This window comes from Lactuca virosa, chromosome 8 (genome assembly GCF_052849685.1).
Source record: "Lactuca virosa cultivar CGN04683 chromosome 8, Lactuca_virosa_CGN04683_v6, whole genome shotgun sequence".
Lineage (NCBI taxonomy): Eukaryota > Viridiplantae > Streptophyta > Magnoliopsida > Asterales > Asteraceae > Lactuca > Lactuca virosa.
Window position 1 is genome coordinate 155323187 of NC_136433.1, and position 14736 is coordinate 155337922.

The following is a 14736-nucleotide window of genomic DNA, read 5'->3' on the forward strand; positions in this document are numbered from 1 at the left end:
AAAATTCAACCCTTATACTTTATAGTATTATAAGTTAATAATAAATATATGTATAAGAGCAAGTCAATCTTACCGTTAGTAGGCCTCATTCACGAAGCCGGTCTATAAGGGGGTATAAGGTTACTGCCTATAAAATGGCAGTTTAATGGGTGTCTACTCTCACCCACCGCTTCCTTGACTGGTGGAGGGTCGTTAGCCGAACGGGTAGGACAAGGACTATAGTTCTCCCTTCATTAAAAGTATTAATGATAAATACTAAGTAACTAAACTCTTAATAATACCCAATCTTAGTTACTTAGGAAAATGTGAATTTGGTGCTAACCCATGAAATTACACTTTGCACTTTGCTTAAGTTAGTTAGTGGAGCGTGTGTGGTTAACCGGCACACTAGCTTGATTTAACAAGGTAGGCAAAGGGTAACTTAATGTTTATCATAGTATCGGTGGAGCGTGTGTGGTTAACCGGCACATCGATTGAGGGGTAAATATTAAGGGTACCAAGTATATTTGCATGGTTATTCACACCTTGTTTTGTGATCATCGGCATCCCAGTCACAAAACCTGAAGGGCACACTCGAGATTGAAACATGTCTTTGAAAAGTTCAATGAATCTCAAAAGAATCTAGGAGTTTCAAAACCAATTAAAACCTAATAATACATTTCGTTTATCTTGGTGGAAATTGGTGAATCGTCATTCACCTACCTTCAAATATTTTATAGCTTGGATTACGGCATCCCTCTTCCAAGTTATATAATAGTTTGCTGGGTCCTAGCCTTAATATTTCATATTGGGTGTTATATTAAGGACTTTAGATGAACTATCTTGAATATCTCCTAAAAAGATGTCTGGTTCAGACATCTATGATCCTCCCAAATCTCTTGGAACTTCACTTCCTCCACCTCCTCCAATTATTCTCCCTAACCAACAACTTCAAGGTCACTCAAGCCCTATTGGCAAGCAAGGTTTATGTGTGATCGCATCTTGGAGATGAAGTCACATATTGACAAGCCGGGAGAGTTGGGTGTCAAACTCTTGAGAAAGTTGGTGGTTCAATCACTTTCTAAGTCACATAGTGGATTCCTTTGGGACTACTATGAAACAGACTATGACATGACCCTTAATGATCTTATCTATTTGCTTGGTGCTGCTGAATCAGCAATAATTTGGAGCACTGGGAGAGCAAATTTGATTAGTAGATCAACTTCCCAAACTACCATGGACATTGACAATGGTAACATTGGATATCTAGAAAAGCCTTCTCTTCCCAAGGAAAGGGATTGACCATAGTCAACTAGGTTGACCAAATGGTAAAGAGAAAGGCTAAGTCTGCAATAGTCCCATGTACCATTCCCAAAGAGTCCCTATGTTTCTCTTGCCAAAGGAAGGGGCATTGATTGCAAAGCAGCCTATTTACTTGAAAGATCGTAAGGTTGATCAAGTCAAGAAGATTGACTCTACTTTAGTTAAAGTCCACTATCTAACTCTGTTAAGTTTCTATTCTGAGATTCTTGTTACATGATGTGACTGGGTCACATGTTGATGTTTTAAGAATCAAAGAAAAGTGAAGAAACTTAAAGGAAGTATATGCTGATTCTGATCGTGAAGATGGATCTCGATCGCATGGTTCTGTGATCAGAATGTTGAGCTGTTGCTTAGGATTTATGATATATTGCTTAGGAATAGATAACAACAAAGTTTTTCATGTGCTTTTGCACTGTAAGGATAGTTTTTCCGCAAAGTTTTAAAATAAAAGAAAAAATATTTTGATTTTATTTATTTTAAAATATCCTTACAATGGCATTTATGAAAAGGAAAAAAATTGTTGCTTATATGATTCCATTAATAGCAAGAGTGGAAATATGAATTTGATTCTTTCATTTGTGGTAGTGTCTAAATTTTCCAAATAATGAAAGATTCTCATCACCCAAGTTTCAGTTGGATAGAAACTTGGAATCATGCAAGTTGTATAGTATGATGAATGAGAACTTTCAAGCATTGGAAAATTAAGACTAATTACTTGTTCACATGGATGTGTGAGTCAAGTAAAGGACTAATGGATCGAGTACACATTCTTGTGCACTGATCAAGCCCACCACAAATGTAACTTGAGTGACACATCTTAAAGAAGGTTTATTAACACTAGTGAAATGTAAGAGTAAAAGGTTTTCTACTCTTGTACATTTCAATTTGGTAAGTTGTGATGTTTTGGATAAAACAGAGACCAACTTAGGCCAATTGTGTTAAGTGTCTGTCTTGATTAGAATCTACACTATCTCTTGAATATTTGGCAAGAAAGTCTTATAGGTCAAGGAGACAGTGGGAGTCTAAAAGATCCTGAAAGGGTTTCAAGAAGTAATCAAGAATAAAAACCTGTATTTCATCACTAGCACACAACTAGAGGTTTATAACCTATCGTGTTGACATTTCTGTGCCCATTCTAGTTAAGTTGGATATACATTTGAGTTCTACATGTTCTCAATTGTTTGCATAGCTACTTGGAAGCAATGGCAGGCCCTTGAGCTGCCAGGTGGCAAGAAGTTAAGATTGCACAAGTTCAATCCATATGAGTTAGGATTTGTCACTAACCTTGTCTTGTGACCATGGTTTTGACGATTCACATGGATAAGAACACATACACCATAAAATCTAAGGGTCATAAGGTTTCTCTCCGATTCATGAAAATGATGGTGAGGAAACACTTCCACCAAGTAGATTTGAAGCAGATGGCAAAAGGTCTAAACAATTGAGACTATGATTACGACATCCCTTTTCATAGTTCTGAAATTGTTTAGACACACATGTGAGCTATCTAAGATAAGGTGTATGATTTTGATAAAGTCTTATCAAAGCAATCTAGTATCAGAAATCTGAACTTTGGTAAGAATGTCAATAAAGTATTGACTTCTAGAGGTCCAGTTGTTTTCTGGATACATGTCAAAGCTAGTGGGAGCATAAGTGTTATGCTAATAATCATCATGTTAGTGGGAGCATGATAATTATGATAAGTATTGCAAGTTAGCAATGTTAATTATAGAAAACAAAAGTTTCAAATCGTGAGATTGCAGGGGTTGAAAAAGTAGTTTTGATATAATTAAGGGAGAGGAAATTATACTTCATTTCAATTCTAAAAGGCTTAGATTGAGATTTTAATCATCTTAGTCAAGAATATATATATGAATTTTATGTTGGTTTGGTTCAACTTAAGAAAATTCTATATATTGCCTTCTCAAAATTCGATTATGATTACGGCATCCCTCTTCATAGTCAAATTTTGAGAATATGGCAAACAAAAAAAAATTTATTATGGCAAAAGAATGGTCTAGAACCATGTCTTTATGTGAAACATCATGAATCGTGTCCCATTTACTTTGGGTACAAGATCGATTACATGTGCTATAATATTTATCCTTTCTGAATTTTCCAAATGCCTTGGGGCGTTAAGGAGGAAAATGTCGAGAATTGGATATGACTAAAGTGATTACGCAATTGTCGAGGACAATCTGAGGTTTACCAAAGATTGGTTGCTCAGGGACAGTTGGAAGTATAGTGCTAATTTTGGAAGGACCATATTGACATATTCTGAAAAGGGGCATCTCTTATTCAGAAGTGATAGTCAAAATGAGAATATGGAGTTGTCTCCATAGGTGGAAGTTATTTGTGTAAGATTAGAAAACTTAATGCAAGAAGCATGTCTAAAGCAATGTACTTTGAATATGAGACTTAGTTTCCATGGAGTTGATCTCCATTGGAATACCTTATAATGACTGTTGACAAGTCTTTGTGACTTTGTACATATTCATTACAGGAGGGTCAGTGCATATAAGTTTAAAATCTAAACAGATTTCGATAAATGATAGGAATTTGAAATTCTCACATTTTTCGATAAGGATTTGGGAGTGTGAAATTAGAATCATTGAAATTATGTTCAATTGGTTTATTTCACAAAGTAAGGATCATAGACAAACATAGAGTGCATACTTGGTGTATGGCAAAGCTATTGTTTAAGAAAAACATAGTATACATGCTTGGAGCATGGGACAACTAGTGTTTTTAATTCAAGTATAAAGTTGATAAAACCGAAACAATGAATAATGAGTAATTAGTATGGTGATAAATAAAAGTGTTTATTTATATTCATAGGGTTTGATACCATATTTGATTCATTTATTCTTGTGTTTCACTTTGCATGTTTTGACTTCCAGAATAACTAAGTCGCTCTTCCTGAATGATTAAGTTATTCAAACCATCCACAGTCGGTCATATGTTGGAAGTAGATATGAATCAAGACTGTCATGGGTTGGTTTGTAGAGGTCCAAGTTGGTGGACAAAGTGGTGCTACAACACTCATGAGTGCTCATAAGTTCTGAGTATTGGATTCAACCCGCGCTCATTTGAATCACTTCATGGATTTTATCACGAGTGATCATGAGACGATAATATCTTATATTCTTAAAACCTAGAGATATGAGTTGTTACTATGAGTTGGTTGTACATTGATTGCACGAAAACGCATTCGGTAACTCGATGTTATAAAACGTGCCTTTGTGTATGATTCAACAAGTAGTAGAACAAGCCATATGAGTCGAAGTTTATCCATTCCTTTTACCTTCAGGATAAAAGCGATATCTGTGAGCCCCTCGATGATTTAAAGATGATACATGTGAGTGGTTGGCCAAGCCAGGACTGATTTGATTTGTTCAATCAGTCAGTCATCATGAATCGGAAATCGGGAAACAACAAATGGACAGAGAGAATGATTGATAATCCATGTCTCAGTCCATATGATATCTAGAATGGAGGAATATATGATCCCTTATCTAATGGACAAGTCATTGACAAAGGTCAGAGTTCATCGACAAGGTCAGAGTTCGACAGAAGCTTTTGAGAGCTACGATTGCTGATCGGTTCCTGAAGTCATACGCAATAATAGTTTTAGACTTATCCAAGTGGGAGACTGTTGGATTAATGTCTAAGTCCATAACTATAATTGGTAAGACTTGACCCGACCCGGCATGGTCCATTTGGGTTGCATGGCATCATGCATTTGGATAGACTATAATGAGAGAAATAACACTTAAGTTTGGTTAATATATTATAAGTTCTAATATATTAATAAGGTTATTTAATTAGTATTGATCAAGAATTAATTTGGAATTAATTAAGTGATCAAAAGGAGACTAATTAAATATATGGGTTGATTGTGTAAATCATTCATTCTTATATATGTGGGCTTGTGATCCAAGATTCCTTATGTTGGACTAAGTCCATGGGGTGACCCATGGATACTCCATGGAGGTTAAAATCCATGGAGCATAAGGAATGGGTAAAGTTATGAGTTACATGGTGTAACCCTAATAGCCACCATATAAAAGAATCCCATGGCTCAAGAAATTGTACACTAATGTGTGAATATGAGAGCTAGACGATTTCAAGGAGTGTTCCATTTCTCTCAAGTCATTCCATGTGCACTTGGTGTTGTGTGAACCATTTGAGGTGTCACACTTGGGGCACTAGGCACTCAAGCTTCATGGAGACAAGCTACATCAAACAAAGGTATGTATTCTATCAATTTGATTACCCAAGTATCAAGTATTGTATGCTAGATAGGGTAATACCTTGGAAAGTTCATAATTGCATGTATAATAGAGAAAACATAGATCCAAGGTATTTAGGGTTGCATGTACACTTAGGAGTGTTAGAATGCGTAAAACCCATCAGTTTGGAACTTGGTTGAAAATGTACCAGGTCGTAAGACAGTCGGGTGCAAATGGATCTTCAGGAAGAAGACCGACATGGATGGTAATGTACACACTTATAAGGCGCGACTGGTTGCAAAGGGCTTTTCTCAAACTCCGGGAGTGGATTATGATTAGACCTTTTCACCAGTAGCAAAGATTAAGTCTATTAGGGTTATGCTAGCCATTGCTGCATTTCATGACTATGAAATATGGAAAATGGATGTCAAAACCGCTTTCCTTAATGGAAAGCTGGCTGAGGATGTTTACATGAGTCAGCTAGAGGGTTTTGTCAGCACAGAGTACCGTAATAGAGTGTGTAAGCTTGAGAAATCCATCTATGGATTGAAACTAGCACCTCGTAGATGGAATCTTTGTTTCGATGAAAAAGTCAAAGAGTTTGGCTTTTCGAGGAGTGAAGATGAGTCATGTGTATATGTCAAGGCTAGTGGGAGTATAGTTAGCTTTTTGGTATTGTATGTGGATGACATACTACTTATAGGAAATGACATCCCAACTCTGCAGGAAGTGAAGTCCTGGCTTGGGAAGTGTTTCGCTATGAAGGACCTTGGTGAAGCTGCCTATATCCTAGGGATAAGGATTTTGAGAGACAGGAGTAAAAGACTAATTGGACTTAGTCAGAGCACCTATGTGGATAAAGTGTTGAAAACGTTCAACATGCAAAACTCCAAGAAAGGTGAGTTACCAATCCAGAGTAACGCCAGACTGAGTAAGACTCAGAGCCCGAGTACAGAGGCTGAGATAGCAGAGATGAGTCGAGTTCCATATGATTCTGTTGTAGGCTCGATCATGTATGCTATGACTTGTACCCGTCCTGATGTGGCCTTTGCATTGAGCATGGTCAGCAGATATCAGGGGAATCCTGGCAAGGATCACTGGACTGCGGTAAAGAACATTCTCAAGTACCTACGGAGGACTAAGGACTGGGTCCTTACCCTCGGTGGGAGTGATGACTTGAGAGTAGTAGGGTATAGTGATGCTAGCTTTCAGACTGATAGGGATAATTTCCGCTCTCAGTCAGGCTGGGTCTTTACCTTAAACGGAGGAGCAATTTCTTGGAAAAGTTCCAAGCAGGAGACAGTGGCTGATTCAACTTTCGAATCAGAGTATATAGCGGCAAGCGAGGCAGCAAAGGAGGCTATATGGCTAAAGAACTTCATTGGAGACCTTGGAGTTGTACCAGCTATAAAGGAGCCTATGGAGATTTTCTGTGACAGTAATAGTGCAATTTCCTTAGCCAAGGAACCAAGAGATCATGGCAGATCCAGGCACATCGACAGAAAATACCATTTCATCAGAAATCGAATAGAAGAAGGACTCCTCGTGGCAAAGAGGGTATCATCGGATGAGAACCCAGCAGATCCCCTCATGAAGGGACTAAGTAGGGTTAAGCATCTCCAGCATGCAAGGCGCATAGGGCTGAAGGATGATATTAGTTTCAGTACTTAGATAGCTTTGAAATTTGTAAAGTGTAATTGACATTTGATGATGAATAAAAGTTGTTGTTTATTTATGAGTAAAGTGTTGCTATCTTTTGTCAATCGTTTACTATCACATCATTTTGCATGTTTTGACTTCCAGAATAATTATGTTATGATATTTCATATTATTCAAATCTCCACAGTCGGTCATATGTTGGAAGTAGATATGAATCAAGATTGTCATGAAGTTGGTTGTAGATGTCTAAGATGTTGGACATAGCAAAGAGTTGCTACAACACTCATGAGTGCTCATAAGTTATGAGTATTGGATTCAACCCACGCTCACTTGTATCACTTCATGGAATTTATCTCGAGTGATCGTGAGACAGTAATATCATATAAATCTTCAAACCTAGAGATATGAGTTGTTGCCTATGAGTTGGTTATACATTGATTGTACGAAAATGCATTGGTAACTCGATGTTATAAAACGTGCCTTTGTGTATAATTCAACAAGTAGTAGAACAAGCATATGAATCGAAGTTTATCTGTTCCTTCTTGGATTAGAAGCAATATCTGGGCCCCATGATGATTTTGTGTTGACCCATGTACTGGGCCCAGTCAAATCTAAATAGATGTGTTCAATTAAGTTCTATGTCAAACAAATCGGAAATCGGGAAACAAACTGCTGGACAATAAGTAAGACATTGTTCCATGTATTTGTTCGGCTGATATCTAGAACAGAGGATTATATGATCCCTTATCTAAAATGGCGATTCATAGTTCAACAGAGTTTTAAGAGCTACGATTGTCGGTCGGTTCCTGAAGTCATAATTGCAACTATAGTTATTAGACTTATCCAAGTGAGAGACTGTTGGATAAGGTGTCTAAGTCCATAACTATATTTGAGATGTGCTTGACCCAACCCGGCATGGTCCATTTGGGTTGCACTTCACCCGAACAATTTATATGGATAATCTTTTGAGAATAGTATAAGTTATGATTTATTAATATATTATAAGTTCTAATATATTAATATGAAATCATATTATTTAATTAGTATTGATCTAAAATTAATTTAGAATTAATTTGGTGATCAAAAGTGTGACCAATTAAATATGGACTCTTGTATTTATATAGTGTGGGCTAATGCTTATTTAAAATGGGCTAGGCTTACATGGTAAGTCCATGGATATTCTATGGAGCTTTAACCCATGGATCTCATGAAAATGAAAGGTCATGGGTATTAGGGTTTACATGGATGTAACCCTAATCCATCACACTATATAAAGGAGTCCTTGGCACTTGAAATGACACTAGTTTTTGTGTGAGAACTAAGGGTGGCTGATTTCTAGAAGTGTTCTACTATTCTCTCAAGTTTCCAAGGTTTGTGGTGATTTGTGACTTCCATTTGAGGCATCCACATTATTGGTGCTAGGCTCTCAAACTCCAAGCAATCAACCACTACTAAAAGGTATGTAACTCTACTAGCTTATTATGTTTCAAAGTTCCCCATGCCATGCTAGTTAGGTTATGAACCTTGGAAAAGCAAATTTGCATGTATCTTAGTAAAACATAGATCCAAGGTTTCTAGGGTTGCACGTACACCATAGGAGTGTTAGAATGCTCAAAACCCATCAAAATCTAGATGAGTGGTGAGGGGTCTACTAAGAGAGTAGTCTGATATTCGAGAGAGATAGAGTACTTGGGAATTAGAATCCTAGGAGGAGGACTTGGGGTGACTACAGGCCGGGTGTGGAAGGTAGGATTGGGCCCGTACTACTGAAAGCACCAGATCTGTATGCAACCCAAGTAAGAATCCTTAGGAAACTAAGGAACAAGTAGGGATGAGTGATCGAGTATGAGTATGCTCGAGCGAGTCTCTGATGATTTTTGTGTTGTGTTTCAGAGAGACATCATGGTGAGTACACGCCACAACCCTGGAGGCAGTGGGACCAGTGATGATGAGATTCGGAGGATGATTCACGAGGAGGTGGCTGCAGCTATCCGAGCAGAGATTCCTGAGATGTTTGGGTCTATTAATACCACCCTGATTGAGACGTTTGACGAGCGATACGCTACTGTCACTGAGGTTGTTGCTGTTGCCGCCACTGCAGCGCTGCTAGGCCACATGGAGGTGACTCGTTGTTGTTCCAGGAGTTCAGCAACACAAAGCCACCAGAGTTTGATGGAACACAGGATCCGATTGTTGTGATGATATGGATCTCTGATATCGATGGGTGTTTTTACACATGTTCATATCCAGATCACTTGAGAGTTCGGTTTACGCTGAACCAGCTTCGTTTGGGAGCGAAGGACTGGTGGAAGTTTGTGACAGCCAGCTTTACCTCTGCAGATCATGCTGCAGTGACATGGGAGAGGTTTGTTCTGATGTTCCGAGACGAGTATGTTCCCCCGATGGAGAGGGAACAATTGGCACAGGATTTTCTGGCTCTCAAGTAGAAGACAGAGTCAGTGACTGAGATTTCGAGGATGTTTCACGAGAGGGCGATGTTTTGCCCTAAGCACGTCTCCACTGAGCAGGCACGTGTGAGCCAATATTTGAGTATACTGAAGAGGGATATACGAGAGTTCGTAGAGAATTTGTCATACATGACATTGGACGAGCTTCAGGCCAATGCAAGGAGGAGGGAGATTGAGCTTGAGATGCAGACCAGGGAGGAGGAGGAGTCCCGGGGTAGGGACCGGAGACCAGTGCAGTCGCAGTCGGCGACGAAGCGGGCTAAGCCCGCTGATACCAGAGCTGGGCGACAGAAGGGCCGCACTTGTGGCAAGTGCGGAAAGAGTCACGAGGGGTCGTGTCGTGCGGGGATTTGCTACAAATATGGCAAAGAGGGGCACATGGCGAAGGATTGCCCCAAGGGGTTTTCGGTTTGCTTCCATTGCAACCAGACCGGCCATCGGAAGGCCGAGTGCCCTCAGCTCGTGCAGGGATCAGCACAGGGATCTGCGCCTGCTGCTTTGCGTGCTACTGAGAGTCTGCCAGCAAAGGACGAGACACCGAGGGTTCGTGGGAGAGCCTTTCAGCTGACAGTGGAGGAGGTTGTTGGATTAATGTCTAAGTCCATAACTATAATTGGTAAGACTTGACCCGACCCGACATGATCCATTTGGGTTGCATGGCATCATGCATTTGGATAGACTATAATGAGAGAAATAACACTTAAGGTTGGTTAATATATTATAAGTTCTAATATATATTAATAAGGTTATTTAATTAGTATTGATCAAGAATTAATTTGGAATTAATTAAGTGATCAAAAGGAGACTAATTAAATATATGGGTTGATTGTGTAAATCATTCATTCTTATATATGTGGGCTTGTGATCCAAGATTCCTTATGTTGGACTAAGTCCATGGGGTGACCCATGGATACTCCATGGAGGTTAAAATCCATGGAGCATAAGGAATGGGTAAAGTTATGAGTTACATGGTGTAACCCTAATAGCCACCATATAAAAGAATCCCATGGCTCAAGAAATCGGGCACTAATGTGTGAGTGTGAGGGCTAGACGATTTCAAGGAGTGTTCAAGTTTCTCTCAAGTTATTCCAAGTGTATTTGGTGTTGTGTGAACCATTTGAGGTACCACACTTGGGGCACTAGGCACTCAAGCTTCATGAAGACATTCTACGTCAAAGAGGTATGTATTCTATCTTGTTATATTTATTATTTTGTATGCTAGATTAGGATAATACCTTGGATGTTCATAATTGTATGTATAATAGAGAAAACATAGATCCAAGGTATTTAGGGTTGCATGTACACTTAGGAGTGTTAGAATGCTCATAACCCAACAATGGTGTCAGAGCCTAGGCTTGTTTTCTTGTTATACTTGCAAAAGTAGCTGAAAAATCGAGTTGGATGCATATATTCGATTGTTTTGGCTGGAATTGGACTAGGAACATTACCCTAAGATGTTTTTGTAAACTTGTTTTTGATGTGGTAATGTTCATGCTAATCCAATTTCTAAGATAATTGTCATAATTTCAAGATTTGTATTAGTTTGTATGTTCATGCTAATTTCTTGAAGATTGATGATTTGAATTATCTTGTTCTTATGAGGTTCTTAGATTAATAGAAAAGTTGTGTGAAATAGTTGTTTTCAATCCAATTTAATCTAAGAGTTGATTCCAAAGTGTGTTTTTGTAACTTGTCCTCAAGTTATATGAAAAGTCACATTTAAGAATCATAAAACTCATAAAAGTTGGCAAAGGTTACAAAATGAAGAGTCTAGTTCTAATTAAATGGTTTTATGACTCCATAACTTGTCCTCAAGTTATGGAGGTTCAAGAGTCTCTTCATTAAATTAAAAAAAAAAAGTGTAACCTTAATTAGTTCCATAAGTTACAATAAAAAAAAGTTATTTTTTTTATTAATTAGTTTAAAGTCTTCCATAACTTGTCCTCAAGTTATGGAACTTGAAGAGTTTTTTTTTTTTAAAACTACTTTAAACTCATAAGTTATGGAATTAATTAGTTTTGAATAGTTTCAAAACTTGCCCTCAAGTTTTGGAATTTGAAAAGTTTTCACTTATGAATACTTTAATTCCAAGTTAGCCTTAGAATTTTAAAAGTTAAAATTCAACCCTTATACTTTATAATATTATAAGTTAATAATATTTATATATATATGTATAAGAGTAAAGTCAGTCTTACCGTTAGTAGGCCTCATTCACGAAGCTGGTCTATAAGGGGGGTATAAGGTTACTGCCTATAAAATGGCAGTTTAATGGGTGTCCACTCTCACCCACCGCTTCCTTGACTGGTGGAGGGTCGTTAGCCGAATGGGTAGGACAAGGACTATAATTCTCCTTTCATTAAAAGTATTAATGATAAATACTAAGTAACTAAACTCTTATTAATACCCAATCTTAGTTACTTAGGAAAATGTGAATTTGGTGCTAACCCATAAAATTACACTTTGCACTTTGCTTAAGTCGTTAGTGGAGCGTGTGTGGTTAACCGGCACACTAACCTGGACTTAACAAGGTAGGCAAAGGGTAACTTAATATTTATCATAGTATCGGTGGAGCGTGTGTGGTTAACCGGCACACTGATTAAGGGGTAAATATTAAGGGTACCAAGTATATTTGCATGGTTATTCACACCTTCTTTTGTGATCCTCGGCATCCCAGTCACAAAACCTGAAGGGCACACTCGAGATTGAAACATGCCTTTGAACAGTTCAATGAATCTCAAAGATCTAGGACTTTCAAATCCAATTAAAACCTAATAAATTATTTCGTTTTTCATGGTGGAAATTGGTGAATCGTCATTCACCTACCTTCAAATATTTTATAGCTTGGATTGCGGCATCCCTCTTCTAAGTTATAAAATAGTTTGTTGGGTCCTAGCCTTAATATTTCATATTGGGTGTCATATTAAGGACTTTAAATCAACTATCTTGAATATCTCCCAAAAAGATGTCTGGTCTAGACATTTATGATCTTCCCAAATCTCTTGAAACAAGCTTTCCTAAATGAAGATGATGTCCCATGGATATCATACTTCTTTCACCTCCTCCAATTATTCTCCCTAACCCACAAGTTCCTAAAAAGTTTAAGGTCACTCAAGCCCTATTGGCAAGGCAAGGTCTAGGTGTGATCACATCTTGGAGATGTAGTCACATATTGACAAGCCGGGAGAGTTGGGTGTCAAAGTCTGAGAAAGTTGGTGGCTCAACTACTTTCTAAGTCACATAGTGAGTTCTTTTGGGAATCCTATGAAACATACTAAGACAAGACCCTTAATGATCTTATCTATTTGCTAAGATCAACTTCCTAAAACGCTATGGACATTGACAATGATGACATTGGATATCCAGTAAAGCTCTCTCTTCCCAATGGAAAGGGATCGGCCATAGTCAACTCGGTTGACCCAATGGTAAAGAGAGAGGCGAAGTCTGAGATAGTCTCATTATCAAGGGTCCATAGGTAACTATTGCCAAAGGAAGGGGCATTGGTTACGAAGCTGCCAAATTTACCTAAGGATGTTAAAGTCAATAAGTTTGGCTCTACTTCAGGTAAAGTCCATTGTCTAACTCTATTAAGTACATGCTGATTCTGATCGCGAAGATGGATTTCAATCGCATGGTTCGGTGATCAGAATTTTAGGCTATTACTTAAGAGTTATGATATTTATATTGCTTAGGAATAGATAACAACAAGGTTTTCATATGGATTGTAAGGATAAGTTTTTTCGCAAAGTTTTAAAATAAAAGAAAAAGGTTTTGATTTTATTTATTTTAAGTATCCTTACAATGGCATTTGTGAAAAGTTGTTGCTTATAAGATCCCATTGATAGCAATATTGGAAAAATGGATTTGATTCTTTCGGTTGTGGTAGTGTCTAATATTACCAAATAAGGAAAGATTCTCATCACCCAAGGTTCAATTGGACCGAAACTTGGAATCATGCAAGTTGTATAGTATGATGAATGAGAACTTTCAGCTTGGAAAATTAAGACTAATTCCTTATGTGAATAAGGAAAGGACTAAGGGATCGAGTACACATTCTTGTGCACTGGTCAAGTCCACCACAAAAGATCAAGAAGACTATTCGTCATGATTTACTTAAGTTCAGTAAATATGGTTATACTTATAAGTTTAAGTATAAGTCTGTAGCATTGGAGAAGTTTCAATGTGAGACAGAACGAATAAGAAGAATCAAAGTATGGCAGAAAGATAAAAGTTTCTCAAATCTGAAAAGATGGGAGAGTACTTTAGTATCATGTTTATGATCATCTTAATGATTAAGATACCATATCACAATTGGTCCTCTAAAGTCATCTTAGTGCATTCTTATGACTAAGAAGAGGAGTCATGAATTGTTGAAATGGTTAAATCAAAAAGATGAGTCATACTTCGTTCCAAAACAATTCTTAGAGTCATACTCCAAGATTGTAACTTGAGTGACATATCTTAAAGAGGGTTTGTTAACACTAGTCAAATGTAAGAGTAAACGGTTATCTACTCTTGTACATTTGAAATTGGTAAGTTGTGATGTTTTGGATAAAACAGAGACCAACTTAGGCCAATTGTGTAAAGTGTTAGTCTTGATAAAGAATCCGTACTATCTCTTGAATATTTGACCAAGGGAGTCTTATATGTCAAGAGGACAGTGGGAGTCTTAAAGCTCTTGAAAGTTTCAAGACTTAATCAAGAATAAAACCTAAAGTCCTTCACTAGCACACGACTTGAGGTTTATAACCTATCGTGTTGACATATTATGTGCCCATTCCAGTTGAAGTTGGCTTTGCATAGGAGTTCTGAAAGTTCTCAATTGGTTGCATAACAACTTGGAAGCAATGGCAGGCCCTGTACTGCCAGGTGGCAAGAAGTTAAGATTGCATAAGTTCAGTCCATATGAGTTTGGATTTGTCATTATCCTTGTCTTGTGACTATGGTTTTGACGATTCACATGGATAAGAACACATACACCATAAAATCTAAGGGTCATAAGGTTTCTCTCCGATTCATGAAAATGATGGTGAGGAAACACTTTCACTAAGTAGATTTTAGCTAGATAGCAATTGTGA